General features: G+C 40.9%; 1 protein-coding gene across 4 annotated transcripts in view; it reads right to left on the minus strand.

Moving 5' to 3' along the window:
* GLG1 (golgi glycoprotein 1) overlaps nucleotides 1–9,817 on the minus strand; it is a 148,144-nt gene that overhangs the window by 62,350 nt on the left and 75,977 nt on the right. The gene's annotated exons all lie outside the window — the stretch shown is intronic.

A 9,817-nucleotide genomic window follows, 5' to 3' on the forward strand; every position in this document is an offset into this window, starting at 1 on the left:
CTTTCCTACAGTGATAGAATGGATTATTTCCCCCAGTTTTCTACTTTTCTTTAATAGGATTTGATATCCAGATCCTTCGCCCTGTAACTCTGCATAGCCTCCTCATGTGGAATGAGTATATACCCTGCTCCACTGATGTTAGGTTAGGCCACTGACTTGCTTTGGCCAATGGGATTTTAGCAGGCATAATATGAGAAGAGGCTTTAAATGTGCTTGGGTGGTTTGGCTTGTACTCTCGCACTCCTGACATTCCCGATGCGAACAACACGTACAGAGAGCTGCTAGTACAAGGAAAAGGAGAGACACGTGGAGCAGACCTAAACCTAACCCGTAGCCCAGCGCACAGCCACCCCAACTGACCTGCGCAGCCATGAGCAAGAAGAATAAATATTTGTCATTATAAGCCCTTGAAATTTTGAGGGTGTTTGTAATGAAGAAAAAAATGAGCCCATCAGGCAAATGAAATAAGAAAAATCTCAAAACCTTTAAGTTGTAATTGGTAACTGCAATGATTTAATTTAGTGAATTATATTAGTAAGTACAGAATACTACACCTTCTATGAAGGAATGACACAGTCCACAGAGACATAAGTGAACTGCAAATGTGGAGGTCAGTGTTTGGTTTTCACCTCTCTCGCTGTATCAATTTGCAATTGACAATAAACTGGCTTATTTTTTTTTCTTTCTAGATTTAGTTTTTCTACCCACAAAGAGAAGACAATATAGCAGTGCCATGAAAACAACGTTATGATGTTAAGCCACTGAGATTCACTGAACAGCTATAAAGAATTTCTAAGTGTAATTATGAATAATTACTCTTATAAATTTAAAAGAGCCTTTAGAATCAAAGGAAAAGTAGTGGTTCAGAGGAACAGAAAAGAGACTTGCAGAATATAAAATATAAAGTGGTATACCCAAACAGTGGGAACATGAATAATGCCAGCACAAACTAACTTTAGAGAAAGTATACAGAGAAAATGCTATGGTTTGGCACTCAGCCATTTGATAAGAAACTAAAAGACAGAAATTTCAAGGAACAAAAACAAACATGGGTGCTGACACAGGTCTGGTTCTGAGCCTACACCATGGCCATGAGGTCCCAATCAAGTCACTTCATCAGACGTTATCTATTTCTGCAAATCTGTAAATGCAGATAGGCTTGATGATCTTTAATCTTAGAATAAGAATAGTATGAGGACTAACACCAGAATTACTAAGGTGAAAAAAGGCTGAGAATTTTTTCCTTTTATTAACAATCAGTGAAATAATACTCTGAAATGATCCCAAGAAATCAATCAACAAGTAAAAACTGAATAATTATGAAGTACCCAAAACTGTGCTAGGCATTGTGGTGGGATACAGAAGAAAGGTAAGACACAAATTGTCCCTAACCTCAGGTAGTTTACAATCCAGTTATAGAAATAAAATGGTGAAATCAAGCAAGTAAGCAAGAGCAGGGACTTGAGCTAGGCCTGAAGGTTTAGAGAGAAGAATGATTTCCAAAGGGGATGCAAGTTAGATGATCCCCTGGGGCTCAGGAAGAAAATAATGGACCTCTCTTTTTTGAAAAGCTCATGCTTTATTTATACTTTAATGTTTTTATAATATATGTTAGAATAATTAATATTTTATTAATATATATCTACTAGAGTATGCTTAGTAAATTTTTCAAATGATAAGAACATGATCAAGATAGAAAACTGAGAGTTGAAACCCTTCTTCTCACCAGTTTAGGAGTCCTATCCCCATCCCTACCCCTTCAAATCAGAGGCAAAGTGAAGGTTCCTAGCTGTGGAAGCAGTAAATTAGAAGCTAAGCTTTGCCACATTATTAGCTGCTCTCTATTACTCTGGAGATAGAAATCTGGACTTTGAAAAGACTCTTACATCAAGTGTTTCCTCTTTGGAATTAAAATAATTGTCCTCTTAACAGAAAATTGGGAGGAGAAAAATTTATGAAAAGCCTCACAAATAATTTTCTGTTAAATTAATGATCAAATTCTGGAAAAGAGACTGCTGAAGTTACATATATTAATATCAAAAAAGAAATGATTATGAATAAAGGAAAGAGAAAAAGAAGAAAATGTGAAGCATCCCCCCAACCAAACACAGCAGTGACTAAAACAGAGAAGGAACTCAGTTAATGCTGAATGAATGATGCAGCAATAGCACTGTAGGAGAGACAAGCCCTGAGTACTTGGAGACACCTGCCTGACTCCAATAAAGAATCTGATGGGGGCTTCCCTGGTGGCCCAGTGGTTGAGAGTCCGCCTGCCGATGCAGGGGCTGTGGGTTCGTGCCCCGGTCTGGGAGGATCCCATGTGCCGCGGAGTGGCTGGGCCCGTGGGCCATGGCTGCTGGGCCTGCGCGTCCGGAGCCTGTGCTCCGCAACGGGGGAGGCCAAAGCAGTGAGAGGCCCGTGTACCGCAAAAAAAACCAAAAAAAAAAAAAAACCAGGGGCAAAATCAAGAATGGCGTACTAGGAGGACACAGAATTCGCGTCTCCTCACAACTAGGGCACCTACCAGGCACTGGTGGGGGACCACGGACACCTAAGGGGATGGGAGGAACCCCTAGTGACTGGGTAGGACGTGGGGTGTGGGGGTAGTGAAGGGGGAGGAGAAGTGGAGGCGGGATGGGACTGGCGCCCCTGAGGGGTGGCTGTGGGAGGGGGAGGTATCCCACGCCCGAAAGGGGAAATTGGGGAACCACTGGGACGGCAGAGGATCAAAAGGGAGCATGGCCAGGTTTACCATGCCCACGTGGGCCCCTGGAAGACTGCTGAAGACCCAGGCCTGATCCTCTGGCCACAGAGGCCCCCTCCAGCTGTGCAGGTCCTGAGGGAGTAGGAGGAAGGCAAGGCAGAGTAAAAGTAAAGGCCGGACCTCCAGGACCGGCACCCCTGAGGGGCGGCTGGGGGAGGTGAGGAGCTCCTACACCAAGCGGTACCCACCCTCGTTAGGGGGCGAGAACCTGGGAGAGAAGGTGGGGGAGGGGCGCAGAGGAACAGAAGGGAGCGTGGCCAGTGCGTCCCCTGTCCACTTAGGCACCGGGAAGACTGTTGGGCTCCCGGGCCTAGCCCTCTGTCCTCGGAGCCTCCCTCCTGTGCACAGAGCCCAAGCCCCGCCCCTACACCCCCACCCAGGGCCCCACCTCTACACTGGGAGACCCTGTCCAATGAGCTGGGCCTAAACCCCACCCACACACCTCACTCAGGGCCCTACCTCCAAACTCCGGAACCCCACACTCCAGAGGCCCTCCTTTGGATGTGCTGCCTCTCCCCTTCCCCAGGTCCTAAGCAGAGGCCCCACCCCACGCTGCAACGTGCCCGCCTAGGCCCCACTCCACGCTCAAACATCACCCCCCACCCCGACACCTGCCTAGGCCCCGCCCCACCCAAAACCCCACCCCTGCCTAAGTTCCACCTGCTCCTAAACTCCACCCCCATAGCCAAGGCTTTTTTCTTTTTTTTTTTCCTTTTATTTTTTCCTCTTTTAGATTGGGGTTCTGTTTTACCTTGTTGATTCATTGTTTTTGATTCTTTTATATTTTTATTTTTCCTAATAAATCTTTTATTTTTCTAATTTTATTTTATTTTTTATACTTTGTTAGTGATCTCTCCTTTTGGCTTGTTGCCCTCCCCCCTCTTTCTTTTCTTTTTTCTGCTGTGGTTTTATTTTACCTTACTGCAGTTGTTTCAATTATAGTTTTATTTTTCCTAATATATTTTTTATCCTTCTAATTTTATTTTGTTTCTTATTCTTTGATTGTACAGCTCTTTTTTTTCTTTCTTTCTTCGTTTTTTCTTTTTCTTTCACCACGCCACGAAACTTGCAGGATCTCGGTTCCCAGGCCGGAGGTCGTGTATGAGCTCCTGTGGTGGGAGCTCCGAGTCCAAACCACTGGACTAATAGAGAACCTCAGACCCCAGGGAATATCAACTGGAGTGAGGCCTCCCGGAGGTCCTCATCTCAGCACCAAGATCCAGCTCTATCTAACTGCCTGCAAACTGGAGTGCTAGATGTCTCAGGCCAAACAACCAGTAAGACAGGATTACAGTACCACCCATCAAAAAAAAAAAAGAAATGACAAAAAAAAATGTTACAGACGAAGGAACAAGGTAAAAACCTACAAGACCAAATAAATGAAGACGAACTAGGTAACCTACCTGAAAAAGAATGCAGAGTAATGATAGTAAAGATGATCCAAAATCTTGGAAACAGAATGGAGAAAATACAAGAAAAATTTAACAAGAATCTAGAAGAACTAAAGAGCAAACAAACAGTGATGAACAACACAGTTACTGAAATCAAAAATACTCTAGAAGGAATCAATAGCAGAATAATTGAGGCAGAAGAACGGATAAGTGAGCTGGAAGAGAAAATGGTGGAAATAACTGCCAGGGAGCAGAATAAAGAAAAAAGAATGAAAAGAATTGAGGACAGTCTCAGAGACCTCTGGGACAACATTAAAGGCACCAACATTCGAATTATAGGGGTCCCAGGAGAAGACAAGAAAAAGAAAGGGTCTGAGAAAATATTTGAGGAGATTGTAGCTGAAAACTTCCTTAACATGGGAAAGGAAATAGTGAATCAAGTCCAGGAAGCACAGGGACTACCATACAGGAAAAACCCAAAGAGAAACACACAGAGATACATATTAATCAAACTATCAAAAATTAAATACAACAGGCTTCCCTGGTGGCTCAGTGGTTAAGAATCTGCCTGCCAATGCAGGGGACACGGGTTCAAGCCCTGGTCTGGGAAGATCCCACATGACGTGGAGCAACTAAGCCCATACGCCACAACTACCGAGCCTGCACTCTAGAGCCCACAGGCCACAACTACTGAAGCCCGCGTGCCTAGAGCCCGAGCTCGGCAGCAAGGGAGGCCACTACAATGAGAAGGCTGCGCACTGCAACGAAGAGTAGCTCCCGCTCACCGCAACTAGAGAAAGCCCGTGTGCAGCAATGAAGACCCAACGCAGCCAAAAATAAATAAATAAGATAAACTTATTTAAAAAATTAAATACAAAGAAAAAATATTAAAAGCAGCAAGGGAAAAGCAACAAATAACATACAAGGGAATCCCCATAAGGTTAACAGCTGATTTTTTTAGCAGAAACTCTGCAAGCCAGAAAGGAGTGGCAGGACATATTTAAAGTGATGAATGGGAAAAACCTACAACCATGATTACTCTACCCAGCAAGGATCTCATTCAGATTTGACAGAGAAATTAAAACCTTTACAGACAAGCAAAAGCTAAGAGAATTCAGCACCACCAAACCAGCTTTACAACAAATGCTAAAGGAACTTCTCTAGGTAGGAAACACAAGAGAATGAAAAGACCTACAATAACAAACCCAAAACAATTAAGAAAATGGTAATAGGAACATACATATTAATAATTACCTTAAATGTAAACGGATTATATGCTCCAACCAAAAGACTCAGACTGGCTGAATGGATAAAAAAACAAGACCCATACATATGCTGTCTACAAGACACCACTTCAGACCCAGGGACACATACAGACTGAAAGTGAGGGGATGGAAAAAGATTCCATGCAAATGGAAATCAAAAGAAAGCTAGTGTAGCAATTCTCATATCTGACAAAATAGACTTTAAAATAAAGACTATTACAAGAGACAAAAAAGGACACTACATAATGATCAAGGGATCAATCCAACAAGAAGATATAACAACTGTAAATATTTATGCACCCAACATAGGAGCACCTCAATACATAAGGCAAATGCTAATAACAGCCATAAAAGGGGAAATGGACAGTAACAAAATAATAGTAGGGGACTTTAAGTGGGGACACCCCACTTTCACCAATGGACAGATAATCCAAAATGAAAATAAATAAGGAAACACAAGCTTTAAATGACATATTAAACAAGATGGACTTAATTGATATTTATAGTACATTCCATCCAAAAACAACAGAATACACTTTCTTCTCAAGTGCTCATGGAACATTCTCCAGGATAGACCGTATCTTGGGTCACAAATCAAGCCTTGGTAAATTTAAGAAAATTGAAATCGTATCAAGTACCTCTTCTGACCACAAAGCTATGAGACTAGATATGAATTACAGGAAAAAACTGTAAAAAATACAAACACATGGAGGCTAAAGAATACACTACTTAATAACCAAGAGATCACTGAAGAAACCAAAGAGGAAATCAAAAAATACCTAGAAACAAATGACAATGAAAACACGACGACCCAAAACCTATGGGATGCAGCAAAAGCAGTTCTAAGAGGGAAGTTTATAGCAATACAATCCTACCTCAAGAAACAAGAAGAATCTCAAATAAACAACCTAACCTTACACCTAAAGCAATTAGAGAAAGAACAACAACAACAACAAAAAAACCCCCAAAGTTAGCAGAAGGAAAGAAATCACAAAGATCAGTTCAGAAATAAAAGGAAACAACAGCAAAGATCAATGAAACTAAAACCTGGTTCTTTGAGAAGATAAACAAAATTGATAAACCATTAGCCAGACTCTTCAAGAAAAAAGGAAGACTCAAATCAACAGAATTAGAAATGAAAAAGGAGAAGTAACAACTGACACTGCAGAAATACAAAGGATCCTGAGAGATTACTACAAGCAACTATATGCCAATAAAATGGACAACCTGGAAGAAATGGACAAATCCTTAGAAAAGCACAACCTTCCGACACTGAAACAGGAAGAAATAGAAAATATGAACAGACCAATCACAAGCACCGAAATTGAAACTGTGATTAAAAATCTTCCAACAAGCAAAAGCCCAGGGCCAGATGGCTTCACAGGCAAATTCTATCAAACATATAGAGAAGAGCTAACACCTATCCTTCTCAAACTCTTCCAAAATATAGCAGAGGGAGGAACACTCCCAAACTCATTCTATGAGGCCACCATCATCATGAAACCAAAACCAAAGATGTCACAAAAAAAGAAAACTACAGGCCAATATCTCTGATAAACATAGATGCAAAAATCCTCAACAAAGTACTAGCAAACAGAATCCAACAGCACATTAAAAGGATCATACAGGGACTTCCCTGGTGGCTCAATGGTTAGGAATCTGCCCGCCAATGCAGGGGACACAGGTTCAATCCCTGGTTCGGGAGGATCCCACATGCCATGAAGCAACTGGCCCATGTGCCACAACTACTGGGTTTGCGCTGTGGAGCCCACGAGCCACAAGTGCTGAGACCATGTGCCACGGCTGCTGAGGCCCGCACACCTGGAGCCCATGCTCTGCAACAGGAAAAGCCACTGTAGTGAGAGGCACATGCACTGCAACAAAGAGTAGCCCCCGCTCACAGCAACTAGAGAGAGCCTGTGCACAGCAACAAAGACCCAACACAGACAAAACTAAATAAATAAAATATAAAAAAATAAATTTAAAAAAAAACTTAAAAAAAAAAAGGATCACACACCATGATCAAGTGGGGTTTATCCCAGGAATGCAAGGATTCTTCAATATACGCAAATCAATCAATGTGATACACCATATTAACAAACTGAAGGAGAAAAACCACATGATCATCTCAATAAATGCAGAAAAAGCTTTTGACAAAATTCAACACCCATTTATGATAAAAACCCTCCAGAAAGTAGGCATAGAGGGAACTTACCTCAACATAATAAACGCCATATATGATAAACCCACAGCCAACATCGTTTTTAATGGTGAAAAACTGAAATCATTTCCACTAAGATCAGGAACAAGACAAGGTTGCCCACTCTCACCACTATTATTCAACATAGTTTTGGAAGTTTTAGCCACAGCAATCAGAGAAGAAAAAGAAATAAAAAGGAACCTAAATCAGAAAAGAAGAAGTAAAGCTGTCTCTGTTTGCAGATGACATGATACTATACATAGAGAATCCTAAAGACTCTATCAGAAAACTTCTAGAGCTAATTAATGAATTCAGTAAAGTAGCAGGATACAAAATTAATGCACAGAAATTGTTTGCATTCCTATACACTAATGATGAAAAATCTGAAGGAGAAATTAAGGAAACACTCCCATTTACCATTGCAACAAAAAGAATAAAATACCTAGGAATAAACCTACCTAAGGACACAAAAGACCTGTATGAAGAAAACTATAAGACACTGATGAAAGAAATTAAAGATGATACACACAGATAGAGAGATATACCATGTTCTTGGACTGGAAGAATCAACATTTTGAAAATGACTATACTGCCCAAAGCAATCTACAGATTCAATGCAATCCCTATCAAACTACCAATGGAATTTTTCACAGACCTAGAACAAAAGATTGCACAATTTGTATGGAAACACAAAAGACCCTGAACAGCCAAAGCAATCTTGAGAAAGAAAAATGGAGCTGGAGGAATCAGGCTCCCTGACTTCAGACTATACTACAAAGCTACAGTAATCAAGACAATATGGTACTGGCACAAAAACAGAAATATAGATCAATGGAACAGGATAGAAAGCCCAGAGATAAACCCACACACATATAGTCACCTTATCTTTGATAAAGAAGGCAAGAGTATACAATGGAGAAAAGACAGCCTCTTCAATAAGTGGTTGTGGGAAAACTGGACAGCTACATGTAAAAGAATGAAATTAGAACACTTAACACCATACACAAAAAGAAAACTCAAAACAGATTAAAGACCTAAATGTAAGGCCAGACACTATAAAACTCTTAGAAGAAAACTTAGGCAGAACACTCTATGACATAAATCACAACAAGATCCTTTTTGACTCACCTCCTAGAGAAATGGAAATAAAAACAAAAATAAACAAATGGGACCTAATGAAACTTAAAAGCTTTTGCACAGCAAAGGAAACCATAAAAAAGACGAAAAGACAACCCTCAGAATGGGAGAAAATATTTGCAAATGAAGCAACTGACAAAGGATTAATCTCCAAAATATACAAGCAGCTCATGCAGCTCAATATCAGAAAAACAAACAACCCAATCCAAAAATGGGCAGAAGACCGAAATAGACATTTCTCCAAAGAAGACATACAGATAGATGGCCAACAAACACAGAAAAAGATGCTCAATATCACTAATTATTACAGAAATGCAAATCAAAAGTACAATGAGGTATCACCTCACACCAGTCAGAATGGCCATCATCAAAAAATCTACAAACAATAAATGCTGGAGAGGCTGTGGAGAAAAGGGGACCCTCTTGCACTGTTGGTGGGAATGTAAATTGATACAGCCACTATGGAAAACAGTATGGAGGTTTCTTAAAAAACTAAAACTAGAACTACCATATGACCCAGCAATCCCACTACTGGGCATATACCCTGAGAAAACCATAATTCAATAAGAATCATGTACCTCAATGTTCACTGCAGCACTATTTACAATAGCCAGGACATGGAAGCAACCTAAGTGTCCACTGACAGATGAATGGATAAAGAAGATGTGGCACATATATACAATGGAATATTACTCAGCCATAAAAAGAAACAAAATTGAGTTATTTGTAGTGAGGTGGATGAACCTAGAGTCTGTCATACAGAGTGAAGTAAGTCAGAAAGAAAAACAAATACCGTTGCTAACACATATTTATGGAATCTCAAAAAAAAAAATTGGTTCTGACGAACCTAGGGACAGGACAGGAACAAAGACACAGACATAGAGAATGGACTTAAGGACACAGGGAGGGGGAAGGGTAAGCTGGGATGAGTAGCAATGACATATATACACTACCAAATGTAAAATAGAGAGCTAGTGGGAAGCAGCCGCATAGCACAGGGAGATCAGCTCAGTGCTTTGTGACCACCTAGAGGGGTGGGATAGGGAGGGTGCGATAGGGA

The sequence above is a fragment of the Delphinapterus leucas genome, chromosome 20, assembly GCF_059928025.1.
Source record: "Delphinapterus leucas isolate spDelLeu-1000000601 "Yukka" chromosome 20, BTC_Dleu_Yukka2, whole genome shotgun sequence".
In the NCBI taxonomy this organism is placed as follows: Eukaryota; Metazoa; Chordata; class Mammalia; order Artiodactyla; family Monodontidae; genus Delphinapterus; species Delphinapterus leucas.